Source organism: Macrobrachium nipponense, chromosome 36 (assembly GCF_015104395.2).
Source record: "Macrobrachium nipponense isolate FS-2020 chromosome 36, ASM1510439v2, whole genome shotgun sequence".
Taxonomy (NCBI): domain Eukaryota; kingdom Metazoa; phylum Arthropoda; class Malacostraca; order Decapoda; family Palaemonidae; genus Macrobrachium; species Macrobrachium nipponense.
The window spans coordinates 43,919,380-43,945,502 of record NC_087220.1 but is presented as its reverse complement, the minus strand read 5'-3'; the positions used below and the strand labels follow the sequence as shown (position 1 = coordinate 43,945,502).

Sequence of the window (26,123 nt, the reverse complement as noted above, 5' to 3'; positions counted from 1 at the left end):
AGTTGTACTCAAAATAGAATATATAAATCTATAATACATCTCTATATTTGCTCAAAATATGAAATTTTTTAATCTTAGCTAACTTCACCGTGTGTTTTTGAACTTTGATTTTGGCTGTTTTGCTTTTCTATAATCGTAATACAATATACTGCTATTTTATTCACTTTTAAAATGACTGTATCATAACGAACACTAACTTCACACAGATCAATCATATTTTAAAGCTGCTAAGCCAAAGTGTCTTCATGCAGCCAGCAAGAGTTGGATGCACAGCAGTTACAAGGTTAGACTAAAAGAATAAATGGACTCGTTTTGCTTTTTAAATTGTAGGAATATCATTAACTTAATCTGCTGTTATTCTTTGTACTTTAAAATCGTAATGCTTTGATTTGCACAGGGAGTGAGGGTACACCCTCCATCATTCGTTTTACCTATAAACGTAATTTGAATTGTACGTTATTGAGCAATTTCTTGTCCTAAAGAAGACGCGAGGTCTTGAAATCAGTCTCTAATCAACATTATCGTTGATAATTATCCATGGGAAATAGCATTGCCTCCATAGAACTTTTGTGATTTTCTTGTGTATTTTTGAGCCCTGAATTTCTTTAATGAACTGCATTTTAACCTTATGATTTTACCCTAGCAATTTTTTCGTATTTACTCAAAATAGGAGGGCTGAGAGCCATGTCAAGTTAGTATGAAGATCATTGATCCACAAGTACAGAACGAGTGTGTGTTTAGTTGTTACATATCTATGCTGACATTTCTTGGTGCCGCCGGCCAGTTAACGCCTATTGACGTTAGGCAGCTATCAAATTAAGTTTGTTTCTCGTATTTAGTTGTAGAATATCTGTTAATCATACACGAGTCCAAAATTAATTTTTGATTTTTAAAATGATGGTTGAAATGGTATAATAACAAGATATATAAATTTCATTCAAGGATTCGTATAAACAAATAGCTCCCTTGTTGATGACAGCCCTTTGTGTTTTCGTTTTGGCGTCTCCTGTCTTTCCGGCATAGCATCCTTATATTGAGAACTCGTGAGGTAATTATTGCAAGCCCGTTGACCTCGTTTTAATTTCTAAGGATCGAAATGTGAACAGGACATTAACTACATAGTATGAATTACTCGTAGGTTTGTCTGGCAAATAGAGTAATCGAGGGGCCAGCGTTTGCTGTCCCGTAGGGTAAACGATACCTGTGGGTACCCTGACCCTAAGGCCCGGGCCTTTTGTGGCTCTGGAATTGAATTGTAATTGGTTATTGTATTGAATAAAGCAATTTTGTAAACTAGCCTTTACATATGGTCAAGCGAATATATGCTTAGATTGTAATACTAGGTACTCAAAGTCACCGTCTTTCAAGACGGACGACGATGCCTACCGTAGGCCACAAATGAATGCAGGGAAAAGCGTAATCGGTAGTGTGTGTTGCGCACCAACTATTTTTTTTAGAACTGACCACTTGGAATATTAAGGGATTGTAGTCTTTATTTGGTTAATCTAAGTAATAGGGACAGCGTGTATTTAGCGATAAATTGCAGTTTCTTACAGGGTAAACAACTTCCTTGAGTCCATCGTACTCATGCAGGTCACCCATTTTTATGTGATATTTAATTGGTGAAACAATACAATTACAGTTATTTCTATATAAGCATTCCGTGGCCAGCTAGACTACGGCAATTGACATTTTTCTATGTTATTTTACTTGCTGTACAAGATTTGAAAGTAGGGTAAAACATCACAGCAGGCCACCTACAATCAACACCTAGCCACCCTCCGAAAAAGTACATCATAACGCGTCCTGACACCCGAGATGGGCATCAGTCGCGACTTGTTGTTGGTGAGAAACGGAGCTAAAGACCTCTACTCTCCTTTCGAAGTAAGTATTTTCTCCAAAGTTAGAAATTAAGGCCAAATTTTAAGTTGTTCCGACACGGCATACAAACCTTCGGCCCTTTTACAATAGGAAGGTACTAGCGGCAGCTGGATAGGTCGTAAGCTTTCGAACAAGGGGTTCGGTAGTTAACTGCTTGTCCGACAGGCGCGCGCGCGCGACTGGGAGGTAAACAAACCACTTTTGCTTTCGGCCTGCTGGCGTGTGGACGTGTATCATCGCTCTCTGCCCGCTTCATCGTCGTTGCTTTCGCATGGTTGTGTTTTTCTTTTTCTATTTATCTAGTGAAACTGAATTGTAAGTACAATCATTTCATATTTATTTCCATTGAATTCAATTGTGAATTAAAGGATCTTGGTTTCACCACGCCCTCCGATTACCCGAGTGCCGGGACTGAAGGGCGTAAGTGCGGGAATTCATTTTCCCAGAAATGATCCTCGTATTGTGTATGCTCGGTGCCGAGGGCGGGAGAGCGCTCGCTCCGAGCGTATATTTTGGTTGGAAATGTGTAGATGAAAATCGTAAGTAAGTGCTCTTTTCATTTATATTTTTTTGACCTGTATGCTCGTTGCCGAGCGAATGCGCTCGGCACGAAAACTTATTCTGTATGGAAGTGGAATCGCAAGTACAGTATTCTTTTTCATTTTCATATATTTATTTTGATTGTAGCAATACTCATTGTTCCGATACGTAATACAAACCATCGGTCCTTTAACAATAGGAAGTAGCTAGCGGCAGCTGGAACGGTCGTAAGCTTCGAACAAGGGGAGAACGGTAGTTAACTGCTTGTCCGACAGTCGCGCGCCGCGCGACTGGGAGGTAAACAAATCACTTTTGCTTTCGGCCGCGGGTGTGAAGGACGTGTTCGTCATCGCTCTCTGCCCGCTTCATCGTCGTATGCTTTGTTTATATTGTGTTTTCTACTAATGGTTTGTTTGACTTGAAAATGAAACTGTAAGTACACTGTTTTCATTTTCATTACTTAATTATGAACCAACATGGAGTTATCGCCGTAGATGCGGCGATTTCCTCTCTTTTCATTAATTGAACCCTTGAATTATGTCTCGGTGCCGAGGGCGGGCACGCTCGCGCCGAGTCATGTATTTTGGGCGAAAGTGTGTAATTGAAAAATGTAAGTACTCTTTTCATTATATTTTTGCCCTGTGCGTTCGTTACCGAGAGTGTGATTGCGCTCGGCACGAGCCTTTTAATTTTGTATAATAGATTGCAATGAAAGTGGATTCGCAGTTGCAATATTCTTTTCTTCAGTTTCATTTAGTTTATTTTGCCATGAAATTTAATTTAATGGGATCAATTTTCGTTCTTACCCGGGAATTGATCCTTACGTAGTTTTTTTATGTGAAATGGAATCGCAAGTGCAGTATTCTGTTTCATTTTCATATATATTTTTATGATAGCATCATATTATTGGATCAAGTTTCCGTCTTACCCGGGAATTGATCTTTTCCCCTTTAAGTTCTATGAAGTGAATCGCAAGGGCAGTATTCTGTTTCATTTTCATATTACTTTTCACTGCTGTGCGGGGGTAGGGGAAGCGAAGGTCTGCCAGGAAGTCGTCGGAAAGCTCTCCCGCGACTCCCTTGGTATCCGATTCTTCGTCTTCCTTCCTGCCCCCCACGCTCAGCTTCTTCGTTGTATTTTGTATTTGGGGTCTTCCTTGCGTTCGGGGTGGGGCATGTCTTCCCACCCCCCGTGCGTGAGGGAACCCCTCTTACTAATCTATCTATGTTACCGCAGGTGCTACATCCGTGGGAGACGACCTTGGACAGGTATGGACCGGACCACCGCGGAGGCAGGGCGTGCCTAGCATCACGGGCTGCTGCAGCGTCTAGCGAGGTCTGGGGCGGTCTCCACTACTACCACGCCGCTTAATTGCTGCTTTCCCCCCCCTCCTGGTCTACACACTCCCCATGCTGTGTCGATGACGCCGTCTGCCGCTACTAGGGCCGCCGCCGTACCGAGGTGGGGTTGCCGCCGCCGCCTGTTTTCTTCGTTGTTGCTGCCCCAGACTTCCGCTGTTCCAGCAGCTCGCCCCTGACCGGCCGCCAGGACCCAGGTTCCGCTGGCTGCCGATGATTCTACGAGGCGATCGCTGGGCCTGCCGTACCTGCCGCTGATGTGATTCCCGCTGTTGGCTTGGCTGTCCCTTCTGGGTCTACCGCTGCCGCTGTTCCTGCCGCTCGTGCGCTGGTTGCTGTTCCTGTCGCTCCTGCTTCCTGAGCCTGTCCATGCTGGTCCTGCCACGGTGTGTCTTCCCCAGTCCCAGGTCCTTCCGGACAGGCAGCAGTCGGGCCGTGTTGCTTCGGCAATAGCCCCGGCTCCGGCCTGGATGGAGGACCTGACGACTGTCCTGCGTGAGCTGACGAGGAAGAGGAGAAGAGGAAGCTGTCATCTTCGTCTTCATCGTCTGCTGCTGCTACCTTTCCCCTTCGACTTCTAAGGCCCATAAGCCGAAGAAGAAGAAGGCTGCCTTCCCCCCCTAAGAAGTCTCCTTCGGGAACTTCTAAGGGCCCGTCCCACCCCGGTGGGACGGGGGGTCCTTCTGCTGGTCCTCCTGCTCCTTCGGGAGCGGGGCCCATCTCCCTTCCGTAAGGAAGAGATGGACGGGGGACCCAGAGGAGTATCGGTTAGCTCTGGTACTTCCTCGCCTGGTGCTAGTGGCAATGCCGCTACGCCAGGTTCCGGCTCGGTCTCTCGTTCGCGAGAGATCCCGAGTGTACGTTCTCCCTCGGGAGACCGTGCAGCCAAGTTTCGGCGCCAGAGTTCGCTCGGCGCCAAGACGCGGCACGGAGCAGAAGGCTGGTGAGAGACGCTCAGGTGACTCTTGCCAGGCCAGCGGCCGCTCTTGCAGCGACCAGCTGGTAACCCGGGTTTTCCCCCCTAAGAAGGCTCCTTCGGGACCTTCTAAGGGCCCGTTCTCGCTCCGGCGATTCGGGGAGCTCTTCTGCTGGTCCTCCTGCTCCCTCGGGAACAGGGCCCGTCTTTTCTTCTACCAAGGAGAGAAGACGGGGACCGAGAGTACCAGCTTCGGCTGGCACTTCCTCGCCTGGTTCTAGCGGTTCTGCCGCTAAACCAGTATCCGCCTCGGCTTCTCGTTAGCGAGAAGTACCGAGTGGACGGTCTCCCGCGGGAGACCGTCCAGCCAAAGTCTTGACACTCGAGCTCGCTCGCCGCCAAGACCGAAGCGCGGAGCAGAAGACTGGCGAGTGTCGTGCAGACGACTCTCGCTAGGCCAGTGGACGCTCTCGCAGGCGAGACCAGCTGGCTGCTCGGGTTGACGTGACGGTCGCTGACCAGCCACGGGTTGAGGCGAGGAAGGGGTCCCCGCGGTCGTCGGTACCAGCTACGGCTGGTACCAGCGGCTCGACGCGCCGAGAGGACCGCTCAGCCGGTCTCACCGCGACAATGAGCCTAGCAGGTCACCTGACGCCGCTCCCATCGGGACGGGGCGGAGACGGTAACCAGCAACAGCTCGCCTGACGCTAGAGATCAGCGTCGACGTTCTCAGCCGAGCCTCTCGCCCCAGGCGAGCGGCAAGGCTAGGCCTGCTGCTCGATCGCCACTGCGGGTGGACGATCAGCAGCAGCCCTCCAAGCACGCTGGTCCTGCCAGCGAGCTAGGGGGGAGCGTCAGGTCTGCTCTCCTGTACCTTCAAACCTCCTCGGGCTACACCGGGAGGAGCGAGGTACCTATGAGTGATCGCGAGAGGTGCGCCGCTCGCGATCCCGCTATGACGCCGTATGGACCAGGCACGGTTTCTAGGACCGACCAGGACATACGCGCAAGTAGCTGGAGGCGACCGTCAGGGGTCTGCCGCTGTTCCTCCTTCTGAAGGAGGAGTATCTCGGGATCTGTTCTTGTTGGAGGGACTGGACGGTCCTACTCCGCAAGACGTGGTTACTCCCGAGATACAGGAATTTGCAGAAGTCATTAAGGCTGATTCGTCAGCATAATGACCTTGCGGAAGGATTGCCGCTCCCACCAGCAGAGCCCACGTCTCTGCTCGAGTCGTTTTGGGGCCCGAGAGGGAACCCAAACCGACGGTGGGTCTGCCGCGATCGGAGCTTGCCGATTCTGTCTCGAACCAGAGTCTCTCGTCTCCGGACAAGAAGGCTCTCTCAGTTCTGGCCGGTCGATCAAGCTACTTCCACCTCCTCTACTGCGACAGCGGCGTTTCTACGTGTCTTCGGACACCGTATTTAAAATACTCCTTCGGTCCTCCTGAGGTTTCGACCTCGACGAGGACTGGAATGAGTCGGAGGACGGTATCGGCTCTCTCCTGTCAGGTGTCGATCAGCCCCACCCAGACGACGTTCACAGTGGCGGCAGACCCTTACCTACAGTGAGAGTTCGTAACCCTCCGCGGGAAAACTTTTTCTCCTGACGATACGTTTTCCCAGACTCTGAGAGGCCATCGCCGCAAGGCGATGGCTGCTCCTACTCTTCTCCAACTGCTAGTTCCACTGGGAAGGCGAGCGATGTACCAATTCCTCCCCCATTCCCTCTATCCTTACGGTTACGAGGGAAAGGGGAGGGATCCTACAGAGATTTCTCTGTAGGATCCACGTTCGGGACTGCGCTACCGGGGGGACCTTCGGGTCCTACCTGACGTAAGCCCCCGGTCGTTGAGGAGAATCCTGCCCCATTCTCGATTTCTACGGAATCGAGAGGACCACCAGCCGATATCGTTTGACGAATTCGGTGGGGGTTTCGCAGACTGCTTAGAATTCTACGGAATTTCTAACGCATTCAGTGTTCGAGTTTTTTACGATCTCCAAACACTTACGCGAGACCACGGTCCAAAGTGAGCGAGACGAGAATCCCCGATAATTGTTACGATAATCGGGAACCTCGCCTATGCTCGAATTCCTGGAATTTCTAGCATTGGGAAGAAGACTGCTGCTGAAAGAACTATCTCACAGTAGGCGACCAACCTGGAATAGAGAAGATCGGACGGGAATATCCAGTTTGGCTTGAACTATCGTCTTAGTATTCTGTTCACCATTGAAGCTTTCCTTCGAGGAAGACTTCTCCTTCACTCTCTTTGATAGAGATCGAAGGTGGTCGATCTCCAATCCTTATTTTGTTTTCTTGAAGGAAAGAATTTAGGATGGAGATCGTTGTTCAGAATCCTACAAATATACTACGTATATTAACCTCGCGACATGATTCTACTAAGCAGTTGAATTAATTGTCCGAGGGGTAGGCGCATATCCTAGTTAATCTACGGATTGCGACTTATAAGAGAAGTATTCTAATTGAACTGCAACTCGGGGTTGCCTGCAACCTCCCAGGAGTTTCAGTTTCAATTTTTTATACTTATGGTTTTGTCACGACAACACCATTTCAACTTTTATATACTTATGGTTTTGTCACGACAACACCTCCGATATGCACGGTCATGTATGTCTCTCTCTCCCCTGCTTTGATTGACTACCGAACCGTATCTCTGCCCAACAATCATGGACTTAGGTCTCTGATTAACGGGGATTCTCGCAATAATGAAGGACCATCTACTGCTGTGACGCTAGATTCCATCGCCTTCGACATTGCGAGAATTTTCAACAGAGATATCTCTGGACTCTTCATCTGTCTGTTTACCGCACGGTAACAGAAGTCTGTACAAAGTCTCCCCTCCCGCTGCATCGCACTGCGATAATGCGAATGATTTTGCAGACATCTGAGTTTGTCTTCAAAATATCTCGTATTCGTAGGTGTACAATTGTTCATTGTTCAACCCGAATTACGAGATGTGTCAGAAGACATCGCCTACTCTCCGACCTGACAGCTCTACTTCCAAATGTCAAATTCATCCCATGAGAAGCAGTTCTTCAGGCGGCTTTCCCCTGTGTTTTCATTACTGAAGAACGCCCCGCTTTCATTGCAACTACGATTCTCACCGGACAGCAATGAAATAGCAGTTAGCGTTTTCAGTCATTTGTAAGCACAGGTTATGAATCTTGAGAATCCTTCTCTCGATTCATCTGTGAAGACGTAGGTTGCATTCAATATCTACCTTCGTCTTCAACGGTACATAGTGTTGTTTCTCCTTAGCTGAGATTCAACAACCATGAGATGTTTTACCTTCAGGGACCTCGGTCTCTAGAAGGCAATTGACTTTCGCCTGTTGGGCACATGCCTTAAGAGAATCATCACCTCGCTGTCCAGCATTGGTGACAAACAAATACATTTGTTTGGTCTCTCGGCATAACCCTTTAAAGGCGAAGGTCACTGACTTACTCGGATGCTTTGACAACTTGCCTCCTACCGAACGCAGTCAGTCGGCAGCTGTCAGAGCGCCCGAGTCAGTTACGAACTACGCTGTTGACTTAGTTCGGTTGTTACAGAGCAATCATTACTTCGTTTTAATAGCTTGTCACAGTAACCATACCATTGACACCCACCATGGAGTGTCGGTGTCCTATCCACTACCGAGAACTTCGCTGCATGGGATAGGAGGATGCGAGAGACTTCGTGGCAAACGGACAGACCAGTATGGGTACTGGACATCACCGAAGTAGAGAAGAGGGATAGGTCATGCGACTATTTCCTTCTTTTCCTCTGAGGAACTGCATGACTTCTCCTGCGAAGTCAAGCATCCAGGGGATGGGGATCCGTGACGCTCGATTTCGTACCGAACTTCGTAGCGAAGACTCAGAACCCTTCGGTCCCCTGACGATTGGTTCGAGTCGTTCACAATCCCCTCCCTAATGGACTTCACGCCTTCGATGCGAAGGAGATGCTGCCTTGTCCGCAAGAACTTCTCCGTGTCGCAGGTACTGAAGGCAGGGGTCTGGTCAACCAGACCACATGCCCTTCCTTCTACCTTCCGGGATATTGCCCCACAGGTCCTTGGATCTTTTTCCTTGGGACCCTGTGGCTGCTCAACACGTTGTGTAGCGAACCAGACCCTCGCAGGCTGAACAGCATCGAGTCCTGGTGTGACCATAAGAATGGATGAGTGAATGAGAGTGTGACTGGCTCCTCTTTCCATCTTTTTATTCTCCCCTCTACCTGTGTTAGAAGGGACACCGGTCCCGTCAACACTGCTGGATCAAGGACAAGATGCAGGTGAGCTACTCAACAGACCCCATCCTATCCCTTTCACTAGGGATAGGAGCGTATATCCACCACTTCCTCCAACAAGGGTGAAGGTGGATGCCAGCTTGAGACAACCCATACTTTATGTTGCCTCTTGCAAACAGGAACAAGTTCTTGCTTGCTGGTACGAAGAGATACGCTTGCCTCTCTCTTAGTACTCGGCCCCAGAGGTCTGACCCCATTGATCCTGCGGTGCACACCCCGATCAATCGGACAGAGGCTTGGAATCCCTCCCTCGCTCTCTACGACCAGGGAGGCATTCCAGATGGACGAACACCAGTTCTGTTCATCAAAAGACTCAGATTCCTCCCACCAAGAAGTGAGTCTTCCTATTGTTAAAGGACCGATGGTTTTGTATTACGTATCGGAACAAATGACAATTTGTCGAAAAATTGCATTTTTCCTAACTATACAAACCTGAGGTCCTTTACATATAGTCCCTCCTCATGCCACCCCTCACTCTGCGTATTTTGCATGGGCCAAAAGCAAAAGTGATTTGTTTACCTCCCAGTCGCGCGCGCGCGACTGTCGGACAAGCAGTTAACTACCGTTCTCGTCCTTGTTCGAAGCTTACGACCTATCCAGCTGCCGCTAGCTACTTCCTATTGTTAAAGGACCTCAGGTTTGTATAGTTAGGAAAAAAAAAATGCAATTTTCGACAAATTGTCATTTTGGATCAGTTTCCGAGCTTACCCGGAAATTGGATCCTTTCCCTTTTTATTTGAATGAAGTGAAATCGCAAGTGCAGTTCTTTTTCATTTTCATATTTTATTGAGATTGCATTGTTTACTTGGATCAATGTTTCCGCTATTTCCCGGGAATTGATCCTTTCCCATTTTTTTTGTATGAAGTTTTTTATTTGTATGAAGTGAAATCGCAAGCGCAGTATTCTTTTTTCATTTTCATATATATTTTGATTGCATCAATTCATTATGGATCAAGGTTTCCATTCATAATCGGGAATGGATCCTTTTACCCATGCGCTCTGTACCGAGGGCGCAAATGCGCTCGATCCGAGCCCTTATTCATTGTGAAGTGAATCGTAATGCAAGATTCTTTTTCATTTTATTTCTTTTATTATTGATTGCATCAATATTTATTGGTTCAAGTTCCGCTCAGTTCAGGGAATTGATCCTTATGCCCTTGCATTCGGGCCGAGGGCACAATTGCTCCTCGGGCTCTTATTATTATTGTTGGGTACATGGGTGCTGTGCGGGGGTGGGGAACGAGAAACCCCCCCCCCCTCCCCCCCCCCCCCCCGCTCAGCTCCCACAGATGGCCCTTCCCCTTGGGGGGGGGAGGTTATCTGCGTTCTTCTCCTCGCCCGATCCGTCGAGAGCGAGGGGGAGGGCGCTCGTTGCCCGATGTACAATTGTATTCGGGGTCTTCCACTCGTTCGGAGAGGGCTCACCCCCCCCGCGCGAGGGGACTTCCCCCCCCACTAATCGCTACTACTGTTATTTCCGCAGGTGCTACTGCCACGAGGGTGGACCTTGGTGAGGTATGGGCGTCCTTCCATTTGCCGGGCGTGCTAGTGTCCAGGGCTGCGGTTCTATGTCTGGGCCTACTGCGGTCACCCATGGAGTGGTGACCACGCTCCAGGTGATGACGTCCCTCCTCACCTGGTGTACTCGCCTCACGTGGTAACAGTCTTGCCTACAGCCGCTGTGAAGTGCCTGTTCGCCGTACCGAGAGGGGGCTTGCCGCCGCCGCTCGTGGTTGCCGCGCTGCCGCGACCACACTTCCGCTGCCCTAGAGCTCCGCGCCCTGGACCTGCCGCCGGTACCAGGATGTGCTGGCTGCTGCTCCATTTCCTGTGTTTCCGGTGCTGCCTGCCGTACCTGCCGATTCTGGGCTGACTGTCCATGCAGTTGCTGCGCTGGCTGTCCCTGCCGTTGCTGCGCTGGCTGTCCCTGCCGTTGCTGCGCTGGCTGTCCCTACCGATGCTGTGCTGGCTGTGCCTGCTGTTCCTGAGATGCCCATACCTGCTGACGTCGTCCCTGTTCGTGGTGGTACTACCCCAGACTTTGGTCTGTCTGTACAGGTGCGTCCGGGCCCTGTGGCTTCGGCTACAGCAGCCCCGGCTCCGCCCTGGATGGCAGATCTTACGTCTGTCCTGAGGAAGCTGACGAAGAAGAGGAGGAAGGTGTCGTCGTCGTCGTCTTCATCTTCTTCATCGTCGTCGGCTGCCGCCTCTTCCCCTTCGACTTCTAAGGCTTCACAGCCGAGGAAGAAGAAGGTTGCCTCCTCCCTCCTAAGAAGTCTCCCTCGGGAGCTTCTCGGGACCCGTCTCACCTCGGTGGGACGGGAGGGTTCCTTCCGCTGGTCCTCCTGCTCCTTCGGGAGCGGGGCCCGTCTCTTCTTCCGCAAGGAAGAAGACTACGGGGACCAGAGGGGTACCGGCTAACACCGGTACTTCCTCGCCTGGTGTCAGTGGTTCTGCCACTGCATCAGGTCCGTCTCGGCCTCTCGTTCGCGGGAGGTACCGAGTGTACGGTCGCCTACCAGCGACCGTGCAGCCAGGAACCAGACCTCGGAGCTCGCTCAGCGTCAGGTTCATGGCACGGGGCGGAAGACTGGTGACAGCCGCTCACAGCGACTCTCACCAGACCAGCTCTCGCTCTCGCGGCGACCAGCTGGCTACCCGGGGACGTGACGGTCCACGACCGGCCACGGGCTGAGGCTGGAAGAGGTCCTCCCGTTCGCCGGTGCCAGCCACGCTGGAACCAGCGACGTGACGTGCCGTGAGGGACAAGCACGCCGGTCTCACTGTGACAGTGGAGCCTGCAGGTCGCCTGACCGTCGCTCTCACAGAGAGCGATCGGGTACGGCAACCAGCACCAGCTCTTCTGACACTCGAGATCGGGGACCGCTGTGCTCAGTCCAGCCGTTCTCCACAGCGAGACGGTTCGACCAGGCCTGCAGCTCGATCGCCACCGCGGGTTGACGATCGCCTGCAGCCCTCCAAGCCTGCTCGTTTCTGCCAGCGAGCGAGGAGGGAGCGTCAGGTCTGCCTCTCCCGTACCTTCAACCTCCTCGGGTTACACCGGGAGGAGCGAGGTATTGAGGAGTGATCGTGAGGGGTGCGCCCCTCATGATCCCACCACGACGCCCTACGTGCCAGGCACGGTTCTTGGACCGGCCAGGACGTATGCGCAAGTGGATGGAGAAGACCGAGAGGGCTGTCGCTGTTCCCCCTTCTTAGAGGAAGGTTCTCGGAATATGCTCTTGTTCGAAGGGCTTAACGGTCCCACTCTGCAAGATGCTGTGACTTCCGAGATCCAGAGGAACTTTGCCGAGGTTATGGCGCTGATTTGTCAGCACAACGACCTCGGGGAAGGATCGCCGCTCCCACCAGCAGAGCCACGTCTCGGCTCGAGTCGTTTTGGGGCCCGCGAGGGCCCCAACCCAAATCGACGTGGGTCTGCCGCGATCGGAGCTTGCCGACTGTGTTGAACCAGGTAGTCTCTCGTCTCCGGACAAGAAGGCTCTCTCATTCTGGCCGGTCGAACAACGCTATCTCACTCCAAATCTACTGCGACAGAGGCGTTTCTACGTGTCTTCGGACACCGTATTTGAATACCCCTTCGCTCCTCCTGAGGTTTCGACCTCGAACGAGGACTGGAATGAGTCGGAGGACGGTATCGGCTCTCTCCTGTCAGGTGTCGATCAGCCCCACCCAGACGACGTTCACAGTGGCGGCAGACCCTTACCTACAGTATGAGTTCGTAACCCTCCTCGGAAAACGTTTTCTCCTGACGATACGTTTTCCCAGGCTCTGAGAGGCCATCGCCGTAAGGCGATGGCTGCTCCTTTTCTTCTCCAACTGCTAGTTCCGCTGGGAAGGCGAGCCAGTATCCAATCCTCCCCCATTCCCTCTCTCCTTACGGCTACGAGGGAAAGGGGAGGGATCCTACAGAGATTTCTCTGTAAGATCCCACGTTAGGGGCTGTGCTACCTGGGGACCTTCGGGTCCCTACCTGAACGTAAGCCCCGGTCGTTGAGGAGGGATCCTGTCCCCCTTTCTCGATTTCTACGGGAATCAAGAGGCCACTAGCCGATATCGTTTGACGAATTCGGTGGGGGGTTTCGCAGAGTGCTTAGAATTCTACGGAATTTCTAGCGCACTCAGAGTGTTCGAGTTTTTTACGATCTCCAAACACTTAGGCGAGACCACGGTCCAAAGTGAGCGAGAATCCCTGATAATTGTTACACGATAATCGGGAACCTCGCTTATGCTCGAATTCCTGTAATTTCTAGCATTTGGAAGAAGACTGCTGCTGAAAGAAGAGTATCTCACAGTAGGCGATTAACCTGGAAGAGAGAAGAACGGACGGGAACTTCCAGTTGGCTTGAACTATCGTCTTCGGTATTCTGTTCACCATTGAAGCTTTCCTTTGGAAAGACTTCTCCTTCACTCTCTTGCTAGAGAACGAAGGCGGTCGATCTCCAATCCTTATTCTCATTCCTCGAGAGGAAAAGAATTTAGGATGGAGGTCGTGGTACAGAACCTACAATATACTACGTATATTACCTCGCGACATGATTCTTTTAACAGTTGAATTGTCCGGGGGGTAGGCGCATACCGTAGTTAACTCTACGGTTTTGTGACCGAGACGAATTGTATCTTAATTGAACTGCAACTCGGGGTTGCCTGCAACCTCCCAGCAGTTATCAGTTTCGATTTTAGATACTTGGTATTGTCATGACAACACCAAATCAGCTTTTGTATTTACCGAAATCCGTTTCGGTTAAATATAATTGCTCGAGCGTATTCCTTTATGCTCGATGGTTCTAGCCGAACGCATTCCTTCGTGGAATAATGGATTACCTGGCAACTCAGGATGACGAGTCACCGAGAGCTACTGCGTATTGAACTGCCTGATAGCGGCTCAGTATCAGCTAGGTCTCGGAGATGCACGGTCGGTTTACGTCTCTCTCTCCCCTGGTTTGATTGACTACCGAACCGTATCTCTGCCCAACAATCATGGACTTAGGTCTCTGATTAACGGGGATTCTCGCAATAATGAAGGACCATCTACTGCTGTGACGCTCGATTTCATCGCCTTCGACATTGCGAGAATTTTCAACAGAGATATCTCTTGGACTCTTTCATCTTTCTGTTTACCGCACGGTAACAGAAGTCTGTACTATCACCCGCTGCATCGCACCGCGATAATGCGAATGATTTTTGCAGACATCTGAGTTTGTCTTCAAAATATCTCGTATTCGTAGGTGTGCAATTATTCATTGCTCGCCCCGAATTAACAGATATGTCAGAAGACATCACCTACTCTCCGACCTGACAGCTCTACTTCCAAATGTTCAGCCCATGAGAAGCAGTTCTTCAGGCAGTATTTCCCTGTCTTCATTACTGAAAAGCGCTCCGCTTTTATTGCAACTACGATCCTCACCGGACAGCAATGAATAGCGGTTAGCGTTCTCAGTCTTTGTAGCACAGGTTCAGAATCTTGAGAATCCTTCTCTCGGTTTCAGCTGTGAAGACGTAGGTTGCATTTTCTGTACACCTTCGTCTTCAACGACACATAGTTGTGTTTTCTCCTTAGCCGAGAATCAACTATACTATGAGATATCTTGCCATCAGGGACCTCGGTCTCTAGAAGGCAATTGACTTTCGCCTGTTGGGCACATGCCTTAAGAGAGTCATCACCTTGCCTTCTGGCATCGGTGACGAACAAATTATTTGTTTAGTCTGCTTGGCATAACCCTTTTAAGGCGAAGGGTCACGTGACTTGCTCGGGTGCTTGGACAACTTGCCTCCTACCGAACGCAGTCAGTCGGCAGCTGTCAGAGCGCCCAAGTCTGTTACGAACTTCGCTGTGGACTTAGTTCGGTTGTTCCATAACAGTCTTTTCTTCGTCCTAACGGCTTGTCACAGTACCCATACCATCGACACCCACCATTGAGTGTCGGTGTCCTATCCACTACCGAGAAGAACAACTTCACTGCAGACGGATAGACCAGTATGGGTACAGGACATCACCGAAGTCGAGAAGAGGGATAGGTCATACGACCATTCCCTTCTTTTTCCTCTGAGGTAATGGCATGACTTTTCCTGCGAAGTCAAGCATCCAGGGGATGGGGATTCGTGACGCTCGATTTCGTACCGAATTCGTAGCGAAGACTCTGAACCCTTTGGTTCCTGACGATCGGTTAGAGTCCTTCACAATCCCCTCCCTAATGGACTTCACCGCCTTCGATGCGACCGCGCTTTCTGAAGAAACTCGACATCCCAGGCTTAGTGTTGAAGACTCTTCGTCAGCACCAAGTAGACCTAGAAGTACACTCCCTCGAGTTACACAAGAACTTCTCTGTGGCGCAGGTACTGAAGGCAGGGGAGTCTGGTACAACCAGACCACTGGCACCTCCTTCTACCTTTTGGATATTGCCCACAGGTCCTTGGATCGTTTTCCTTGGGACCCGTGGTGGCTGCTCAACACGTTGTGTAGCTAACCCAGACCCTAGCAGGCTGAACAGCATCGAGTCCTGGTGTGACTGTAAGAATAGATAAGTGAATGAGAGAGTGACTGGCTTCTCTTCCTATCTTTTTTCTCCCCTCTACCTGTGGGTAGAGGGATACGGTCATCACCTTGCTGGATAAGGACGAGATGCCGGTGAGCTACTCGACAGAGCCCCATCCTATCCCTTTCACTAGGGATGGGAGCGAATATCCACCACTTCCTCCTACAAGGGGGGGGAAGTGGATGCCAACAAGAGACAAACCATAACTTTATGTTGCCTCTTGCAAATAGGAACTTGTTCTTGTTTGCTGGTACGAAGAGGATACGCTTGCTCTCTCTTAGTACTTGGTCCAGAGGTCTGACCATTGATCCTGCGGTGCACACCCCGATCAATCGGACAGAGGCTTGGATCCCTCCCTCGCTCTTACGACCAGGGAGGCATTCCAAGGTTGGGCGAACACCAGTCTGTTCACAAAAGACTCAGATTCCTCCCACCAAGAAGTGAGTCTTCCTATTGTAAAAGGACCGAAGGTTTGTATGCCGTGTCGGAACAAATGACAATTTGTCCAAATTGCATTTTTCTTTTCCTAACTATACAAACCTGAGGTCCTTTTACACACAGTCCCACCTCATGCCACCCCTCACTCTGCAGTTTTTGCTTGGGCCAAAAGCAAAAAGTGATTTGTTTACCTCCCAGTCGCGCGCGCGCGCCTGTCGGACAAGCATTAACTTACCGAACCCCTTGTTCGAAAGCTACGACCTATCCAGCTGCCGCTAGTACCTTCCTATTGTAAAAGGACCTCAGGTTTGTATAGTTAGGAAAAATGCAATTTTGGACAAATTGTCATATTTAAACAGAGGGTACTGAAAATGGCGCCCACGGCAGTGGAAATCTCACCAAAACGCTTTAGAAATTTTTGTACAAGTAACTTACCCAGCGATATATACTTAGCTATAGACTCGGTCGTCCGACAGAATTTCAAAAACTCGCGGCACACGCGACAGGTAGGTCAGGTGATCCACCATTCCCGCCGCTGGGTGGCGGGGTCTGGAACTATTCCCGTTTTCTAAAGCCATAATTTCTCTGCGTTGAACGGACACACCTATTGTTCGTTCCTCCATCTTGGATTTCAACTCGTTTGCCGAGAATTTGGATTGGTTTTTTGGGTGACGTATTCTGTTTTTCTCTGGCTTGGCATACGCTTATTGTGGACTGTTTTTTTCGACTTTGGTTTTGACTACTCTTTCACGATGTCTGACGCTAAGGCTTCACCTATGTTTAGAGTTTGCGTAGGGAAGACTGTAAGGTTAGGCTGCCTAAATCGGCATTAGATCCGCATAGTATTTGCGCTAAATGCAGGGAGAATGAATGTTCTTTTATTAACACCTGTGTGGAATGCGAGAACCTTACGGAGCTTGAATGGGAAGGAATTATCATCATAGTTAGGAAGCTTGAGAGAGATAGAGTGAGGAAGGCTTCAGCTAGGTCATCTAGTAGATCTTGCTCCTTAGAACAAGAAATTAACTCTCCATCTAACAATTTTCCTTAGCCTCAGCTGCTTCTCCTGTTCTGAATCCAAAAGATTCTTCATCAGAGAGGAAAATGTAAAAGCTTCAATTAAGAAACTTCAAGCTCAGCTACGAGCTCTAAACCAAGGTAAGAGTGGTGATAGTGACTTGTGCAGTGTCCCCAGTGCAGTGGAGGGGGCGTCTGACCGGTTCCTCATTGCTCCTAGGCCTAGACCTCTTCCAAACTCCCAGGACCAGGGGAGGAGGAATGTCGAAAGCCGCAGGGAGGATGCAGAACATCCCCAACGGTCAGCGTCCCTTCGGCAGATCCTGTGTTGTTAAGTCCCAGGCTGCCTCGGATTGCCGCAGAAAAGGCGTCCTAAAGGAGTGTTTTTTCGGCCTCAGACTCTTCCTCTCCTAAACAGGGATGGAGTTCCGGCCTCCCGTTCGCCCTTTGAAGAGAGCCTGGAAGGCGCCTAAAGGAGACGCTGCTGACTCCAGCCCAGAGCGTTTTCCCGAGGATTGGCCTTCGGGACCTAAGAGGACTAGACAAGAGAGCCTGCTCTTCAGGATCCGACCAAGAAGTTTTTGGTTATCTGCAAGAGCAGTTAGCGTCGCTCGTAGGCTCTTTTTGCTAAGGACTCTACAAGGAGGAAGGATGTCTCGCTCCCTGTTAAGAGTTCCACTAAGCGTCCTTCTTCGATGACAGGAGAGAACTCTCACGTTCTCCATGGGCGTTTATCGCCTTCGTCAAGGGACTCGTCGGATAGGAGTTGTTCTCCTGAGAGAAGAGCCCTTTCGCCCTATAGGCTGGCTTCCCCGAAGCGCCCTCTTAGACACAGCGCATCGAGCAGAGTCTCGATCGGTTTAGATACAAGGAACCGGAAAACCGATTTAGGTATCAGGATCCCTTGGTTCTTCAGGACCAGGAGCCAGACAGACGCAAAGAGGCAGCAAGACGCAAGAAAGGACGTCAAGAGCCTCTTAGAACGCTGGATTCAGGACGTCAGGATTCTGCTAGAAGGCAGGAATCAGGACGCTTTGAGCCAGGACGCCATGAGTCAGGGCGCCAGGAGTCAGGGCGCCAGGAGTCAGGGCGCCAGGAGTCAGGGCGCCAGGAGTCAGGGCGCCAGGAGTCAGGGCGTCAGGAGTCAGGGCGCCAGGAGTTAGGACGCCAGAAAACAGGACGCCAGGAGTACGTTAGGGCGTCAAGTGTTAGGGCGCCAAGAGCCTGTTAACGCGTCAGGAATCAGGACGCTGGGATCTTTTCAAGCGCCTGAATCAGGACGCCAGGAGCCTAGCAAGCGCCACGACCCACGAACCTAGACAACAAGAGTCTAGTAGGCACAAGAGTGTTGCGACAGACAGAGCCTCCCTCTTCGTTATAGGAGTGCTAATGTTTCCGCGCTCCCCTTCTCGGGAAAGGAGTTCTTCTCCGGGAAGAGCCAGATCATCCAAAACGATCTCTTCTGTAGATCAGTTGGACCCAGGTATCGAATACGAAGAGCCCTGTAGATGTAGCAGTTTCGGACTACAAGAGACTTTCCCTTTGCTGCTAAAGGAGTTCGGAGACTCCCTTTCATCTGCGGACCCTCCTTCACCAGGATCGTTGATGTCCAGCACTAAAGCTCTCAAATCGTCTTCCTTCGTTAAGATGCGCCCCGCTCTTTGTATGAAAAAGGCATTGAAAACTTTTTCAGAGTGGTTGACTTCCAGAAGGGAAGCGGGCAAGACAGTTTTTTTTTCCTGCCCTCCTTCCAAGTTAACAGGCAAACCAGGAAGGTGGTACGAGACCAAAGAGCCGATGGGGTTAGGCCTGCCTTCTTCCGCGGATGCGGATTTTGCTTCCTTAGTGGACTCTGCTAGGAGGAAGTCGTTGCTGTCTGCTAAGGCGACTTGGGCATGTGTGAGCTGGACCACCTTCTAAAGGGCCTCTTTAAAAAACCCTAGAAGTCTTCAACTTTATGGACTGGGCCGTTAGGACTTTAGCGAAGAGAGCTCAGGACACGGACTTTGTTTCTATGGAGGACTTTCGAGCGTCCTGGCTTGTTCTGGACAGAGCGGTCATGGACGGTTCTGTAGAAGTTGCCTCTTCTTTTTGGAACGGGAGTTTTGAAGAAGAGATCTGTCTTTAGCTCTTTCTTAGCAAGAGCAGTATCACCCTTGCAAAGGACATCTCTTCTTTTTGTTTTTGCTCCTTTATCCCCGCACCTTTTTCACAAGAGACTGGTTAGAGAAAGTTTCGAAATCTCTTACGGAGAAGGCAACTCAAGATCTCCTCACGCACTCAGCCAAGAAGTTTAGGCGGCAGTGCCGATAGAGAAGAGAGACCCTCTTTTGTTCAGCCCTTTCGAGGGGCCTCCTCTTCTAGAGCCCCTCTTAGAGGTCGAAGACCAGAGAGAAAGAGTAGACCATCTAGAAGGTCCTTCGGGAAGTCTAGATGAACAGCAAGTCCTCCAGACGAAGGTAGCGCCAGGCTACTCCACTTTGCCAAAGTCTGGGCGCAGAAGGGAGCGGACTCCTGGTCCCTCTCTATCCTGAAAAAAAGGATACTTGATCCCCTTCAGGGAAATCCTCCCTTGACGACAACTCCAAGGGAGTTAACCGCCAGATACTCGGATCCGGTACGAAAGCTTGCTATGTTGCAAGCAGTGGAACAGATGATTTCCAAGGAAGCGGTAGAACTGGTTCAAGATCTCCAGTCCACCCCAGGATTCTACAATCGGCTATTCCTGGTATACCGAAAGCATCGGGGGGATGGAGACCAGTTCTAGACGTCAGTGCCCTGAATTTCTTTGTCTTGAAGAAGAAATTTTCAATGGAGACGTCTTCCTCTGTTTTTCTCCCATCTGCTCTTCGTCAAGGGGACTGGATGGTGTCCCTGGACCTTCAGGATGCGTATTTCCATGTGCCAATTCATCCGGCAGCAAGGAAATATCTGAGGTTCATGTTAACCAAGGGAAAAGTGTTCCAGTTCCGAGCGATGTGCTTCGGACTTTCGACTTGCCCCTCAAGTCTTTACGGACATCATGAAGAATGTAGCTTATTGGCTACATCTGGAAGGGATCAGGATCTCGTTATATCTGGACGATTGGCTAATAAGAGCCCAATCGGAGAAAAATGTCTGGAGGACCTTTTAGTGACTCTAAAGTTGACAAAGTCCTTAGGACTTTTAGTAAATCACGAGAAATCCATGCTTTGTGACCCCCCAGCAAAGTATTGTCTATTCTGGGGATTCAGATGGATTCTCGGGATTTTTCTAGCGTATCCTTCGCAGGAAAGGAGAGAACGCATGCCTAGAAAAGGTGTCAGTCTTCTTAAGGAAAGAACATTGTTCCGCGAGGGAATGGATGAGCTTGCTGGGACCCTCTCCTCGATGGAACAGTTCGTTTTCCTTAGGGAGACTTCACCTACGACCCCTTCAATTTTATCTGAAGGAGAAGTGGGAGTTGGAAGTTCCAACAATCTGGAAGGGAGACTTTTTCCAATCCTCGAAACGGATCAAGGAGAATATCCGTTGGTGGTTTAGATCCACAGAAACTAAGCCAAGGAATCTCCCTTCGCTTACAGACCCGCGCCTAGCGTTGTTTTGCAGACGCCTCAGATTCAGGGTGGGGAGCGACCCTAGGTTCGCAAGAAGTGTCAGGCATTTGGGAAGGAGAACAAGTGCCCTGGCACATCAACAAGAAAGAGCTAACAGCCATTCATCTAGCTTTGGTTCATTTCGAGGAACAGGTCTCAGGTCTGGGGATTCAGATTCACTCGGACAACACAACAGCCCTCGCTTATATAAAGAAGCAAGGGGGGACGCATTCCTTTTCCCTGTACGAATCAGCAAAGGATCTGCTGATTTGGGCACAGGAAAGGAAGATCTCTCTCCTCACAAGGTTTGTACAGGGAGAGAAAAATGTCCTGGGCAGATCTGTTAAGCAGAAAGATCAAGTCCTACCCACGGAATGGACTCTCAATCCTCAGATTTGCCAACACTGTGCATCTGTGGGGAAGGCCCAATATAGACCTGTTCGCGACCAACAAGAACCACAGATTAGAAAACCTATTGCTCCCCGATCTCGGATCCTCAAGGCAGTAGCAGTATGACAGCTTTCTGCTAGATTGGACGGGCTTGGACGCGTACGCCTTCCCTCCTTTCAAGATAGTAGGAGAAGTGTTGAGGAAGTTCGCTTGCTCGGAAGGAACAAGAATGACCCTCATCGCTCCCTTTTGGCCGGCCTCTCGATTGGTTCACAGAGGTGCTGGAGTGGTTAGTGGATTTTCCAAGATCGCTTCCACTAAGGAACGATCTTCTCAAACAACCCCACTTCGACAGGTTTCACAAAAACCTCCCCGCTCTAAGTTTGACCGCCTTCAGACTGTCGAAGGACTTGTCAGAGCAAGGGGCTTTTCACGAGAAGTGGCGAAGGCTATTGCAAGAGCCAGAAGAGTCTCCACTTCTAAAGTATATCAGTCGAAGTGGGAGTTGTTTAGAAGATGGTGTAGGGAAAAGAAAATATCCTCCTCCAGTACCTCTGTAACTGAAATCGCAGATTTTCTCCTATATTTGAGAAAAGACTGTAACCTTGCAGTTTCAACAGTGAAGGGTTACAGAAGTATGCTGGCCTCAGTTTTTCGACATAGAGGAATAGATCTGACAAACAATAAAGATCTTCATGACCTTATAAAGTCTTTTGAGACCACGAAAGAACATGTAATTAAGAAGCCTAGCTGGAACTTGGATGTGGTCCTCAAGTTCCTAATGTCGGAAAAATTTGTACCGTCTCACGCAGCTTCGTTTAGGGACTTAACAAGAAAGTCTTTATTCCTTTTTGCGTTAGCAACAGCCAAGAGAGTGAGCGAGTTGCAAGCTTTGGAAGGTAAAGTGGGGTTTAAGAAAGATTCAGCGATTTGCTCCATTTCAACCATTTTTTCTAAGCGAAAATGAAAATCCCTCAAAGCCTTGGCCAAGAAAGCTTTGAGATAAAGGAATATCTTCATTAACAGGGAGAGAACTAGAAAGGACTTTGTGTCCAGTCAGGGCACTCAAGTTCTACCTGGAGAAGAAGAAGTGGCTGAAAGGTACGAAGAAAGTCTTTGTGTCTCTGTAAGAGATCCGAAAAGAGCGATTTCTAAGAACGCCCTTACATTCTTCATAAAAGATGTAATAAGGGAAGCTCACCTTAAATGCGAAGAAGAAGCATTTCAAGGTTCTCAGAGTGAGAGCTCATGAAGTGAGAGCCATAGCTACGTCGATGGCATTTCACAAAACATGGTCGCTTCAGGCTCTTATAGATTTCGACATTTGGAGATGTAATTCGTGTTCGCCCTCGAATTACCTAAGAGATGTTAAATGTCGTACGAAAAGTGCTTTGCTCTGGGAGCGTATGTTTCGGCGAATTCAGTGCTGGGAGAAGGGGCTGAGGCTAATCCTTCCTATTTAGTTTAAGGCTTAAAATTACTGTTTATTGGTGGTTGTTTTTATTGGTTAATTGTCAGAGGGAATAGGGACCCTCTTACAATTCATAGATTGTAATAAGACTAACAGGGTCAGGTGATCGGGATTGGCTTCAGTGCTCTTTGTGATTTGTTTAATAACCTTAACTCTGTCATGTAAGAGGGCGAGTCTCCATTGATATGACAAAAGGTCAAGGCTCTACCATGTAGTGTCAGCCCCCATTGGTACGATCCAGTATAGGCTCTGTCGCGTAGCGGGCTAGCCCCCATTGACACGATCCAAAGAGTTATTCAACCATAGGTTCATTCCTCGTTGAAACTCTTGAGGCAAGCAGACTCATCGACAGTAGTCATGAAGTCTTCAGCCCAATAAGGTAGAACTATGGATTATGTTATCCAGAACATAGGTTGTTTTTTACCCTGTTTTTTAATGTGTAATTTGTAGTTAGTTAAGTATTATGTGTTTTAGCTGTCTCTTGCCCGCCACCAAGGGTGCCAATCAGCTAAGTATATATCTGCTGGGTAAGTTACTTGTACAAAAATGATATTGTTAAGATACATAAAGTTTTGTACATACTTACCTGGCAGATATATACGATTAATGGCCCACCCAGCCTCCCCTCAGGAGACAGGTGTAAGAGAAATTATGGCTTAGCAAACGGGAATAGTTCCAGACCCCGCCACCCAGCGGCGGGAATGGTGGATCACCTGACTACCATGTCGCGTGTGCCGCGAGTTTTGAAATTCTGTCGGACGACCGAGTCTATAGCTAAGTATATATCTGCCAGGTAAGTATGTACAAAACTTTATTGTATCTTAACAATATCATTTTTACTTACAACTAAAAATGTTTTGAAGATTGACGCCATCTCGATGTTTACGGAGTCGCTTGTGTCAACAAACCTTCTATTTCCTGTGATAAATCCGCACACCACTTGTACCCACAGACGCTGGAGCACTTTTATCACAACAATCGAAACACGATTTCTCACCAACAACAAGCCAGGAGTAAACAGCTGTTTTGGTAGAAGATGACGAGAAGCGTGCTCTTAGCTAATTTTTAAATAAGTAGTAAAACATCAATATTTTACATATTTATGATGATTAATTTGAAAATATTAGTTATTGAAAAAGTAACTCGACTCTGACTCAAATTTAAGTAATTATTTTTCTGAATTAGAACGTTCTTTTAAGTTCTGTATTATGACGTCACGACATCTTGACTTTCGTATACCTATTGTAAATAATTGCTATACTCAACTGTCATTGCAGAACAGTTTACCAGTTATTCATGCAGATTGTTATCAGCTATACAGTAATTGTTATAATCGTAATGCGCATATATATCTTTATTATTTAGTTTTTTGGATATATGAAGATGTTTTACTGCTGGATTATCGCCGTAGTGTGACGCAATCGTTTTTCGGTCCATGGGCCTCTGTCTGTTTTCGCACCATAAGAAATTATGGGGGCAAATTTGCAATGACCAGAAAGTCGTTAAAAGAGGAAAGTTAGCATTGAGGGGCATATGTTTTGACTGAGAAAAATACAAATTTATTCAATAGCTAGCTTGTAAAAAATACTTGGTTATAAAAACTTGATTGACAACTAAGCAGCATGTCTACTGTGGGTTTCAGAGACAGTGCAAGCACGTTTTTTGGGCAATACCTATTTCTGTAACGAACACTCTAACAGAACGAGATTTTGCTATAGTGCATTACACCCAGTGCCGTAATTTATAAGGGTATCGTGAATCACTAATCGTAAAGAATAACGACACTTGTCCTTGTACCAAGAGACAAAAACTCCATTATGCAGAAATGGATACGAACACGCGTATAAAGCTCCACCTACCCTCTCTCCCCCCCCCCCCCCCCCCCCCCCCCCCCCCCTCCCCCGCCATCCCTTTTCTTCTTCGTTCCTCCGCCTTCCTTTCTCTCTCTCTCTCTCTCTCTCTCTCTCTCTCTCTCTCTCTCTCTCTCTCTCTCTCTGTTGCCATTCGGTATGTGTTGACACAAAACGTTGAAATTGGTGAAATTAGGCTATGTATTGTTGGAAGTATATATACATAAAACCTATTAAAGCATTTTATCATTATTGCATTACTATGACAACTAGAATTCATGGAAACAGTTTATAACCTGTTAAGCGTCACCCACGTAATAATACGTTTACCGCGATCTACTCGTTAGCGCCTTCAACGGGATATTACGTTCAAGACTTTAACTGTGCTTGTCAGTCCGTCAGCCCCGTAATAATACGTTTGCCGTCAGCCCCGTAATAATACTTTTACCCTCGTATAGAAAGTGTAGGAACATCATTTGGTAACACTCTCAGCACATGGGAAACTTATTTCCAGCCTGGCAACTCTTTCCTGGTGGTCGCTTATGCTAGAAAACTGCCTGTCCCTGTGTTTTGGTTTTCTTTCAATACGCTTCGGGCGTTTATCGAGACAAATTGGATTTCGCGTCTTTCACAATGAATGTCCCAAGAGGAGGCATATTTCTTCAGGTGAGATCAATCAAATACTAGATGAGGAGTGTGATATTGATAACCTATTTGATGATGAGAGCTCTAGTTCTGATCCTCCAGTGATGATACAAACTTTTCTTCCAATTGCGGGAGTGAAGATGACTTTTCTTTGCCGAGTGACTGGATCTCCGAGAGAGAGAGAGAGAGAGAGAGAGAGAGAGAGAGAGAGAGAGAGAGAGAGAGAGAGAGAGAGAGAGAAGAGAGAGAGAGAGAGAGAATTTCCTACAGTTATTACAGTATGAATAACAAGCATAAAAATCAATATTAACTTTGAAAAACTATCATCAGTGCTATGATCGCTGATTACAAAAAAAGCGTGACGGTACGTTAGCAGCGAGGCTCATCAGGGGCGGACGCTTAACAGGATAATAATGGAACGGCGTATGTGTGAAGCCTCCACTAATGTGGCAACGATGATTTTGCCATTCTTAGCATGCAAACATTAAAGCATGCAAACATTAAAGGTTACATTTATTTCTGGCATACGATTATTAAAGAAATTCAAAATATTAATAAAGACTGAAATCAATGAAAAGTGCTAGCAAAAACAAAAAGCAAAAAAAAAAAAAAAAAAACAAAAAAAAAAAAAAAAAAAAACTTAGTCGTTCCTCTGCACTTTTTCGTATTCGTTCCTCTATGGTTTTCGGCAGCCAGATGTACGAAAACGTTAGAAAACATTTGATTTTATCTACTTTAGAAATATCTGTATTTTTCGGGGTAATTTGGTTGCAAAAAAGGGATAGTATACATGAATTAAATCAAAATTTTTAAATAACAAAGTAAATTTTAAACTAAATAACGAGTAAAGTAAACAGTTTTAGGGAATAAAACTTTGCAGTTTTCGTCGTCTGTCGTCGTCTGCTGTTCGAAATTGTGTTTATGGCGCGCGCACTTAGAAACCAGGAACAGCAACGGGTTTAAAGTGCAATGTGAGTGAACTGAGACCAAAATGTGTATAATAACAATCAAATAAGCACTGTGGAGTTTCAGTTTGTGATGGCTAGTAAGGATAAAAACCGCCGATTACAAGGTAAGAATGAATTCAGTTCCAACCATAAACCCCGGGAATAACAAGTTTCATACTTTCACTAATATAGGCAACAAAATGTTGTTTTATTGTGCTGATTACAA

At 48.3% G+C, this 26,123-nt stretch overlaps 1 protein-coding gene across 8 annotated transcripts in view; it reads left to right on the top strand.

The window, feature by feature from the left end:
- Positions 1–873: 873 nt before the first annotated feature.
- The window catches only part of LOC135203588 (SWI/SNF-related matrix-associated actin-dependent regulator of chromatin subfamily E member 1-like), a 148,968-nt gene continuing 123,718 nt past the window's right edge, over positions 874–26,123 (top strand). For 2 of the 8 annotated variants that reach the window (XM_064233373.1, XM_064233372.1), the window contains exon 1: positions 893–1,048. The gene's annotated coding sequence lies outside the window, so the exon portion shown is untranslated. Of the gene's footprint in view, positions 1,049–26,123 lie in introns of all 8 variants that reach the window. The other 6 variants (XM_064233367.1, XM_064233368.1, XM_064233366.1 and 3 more) reach the window with 6 other exon arrangements.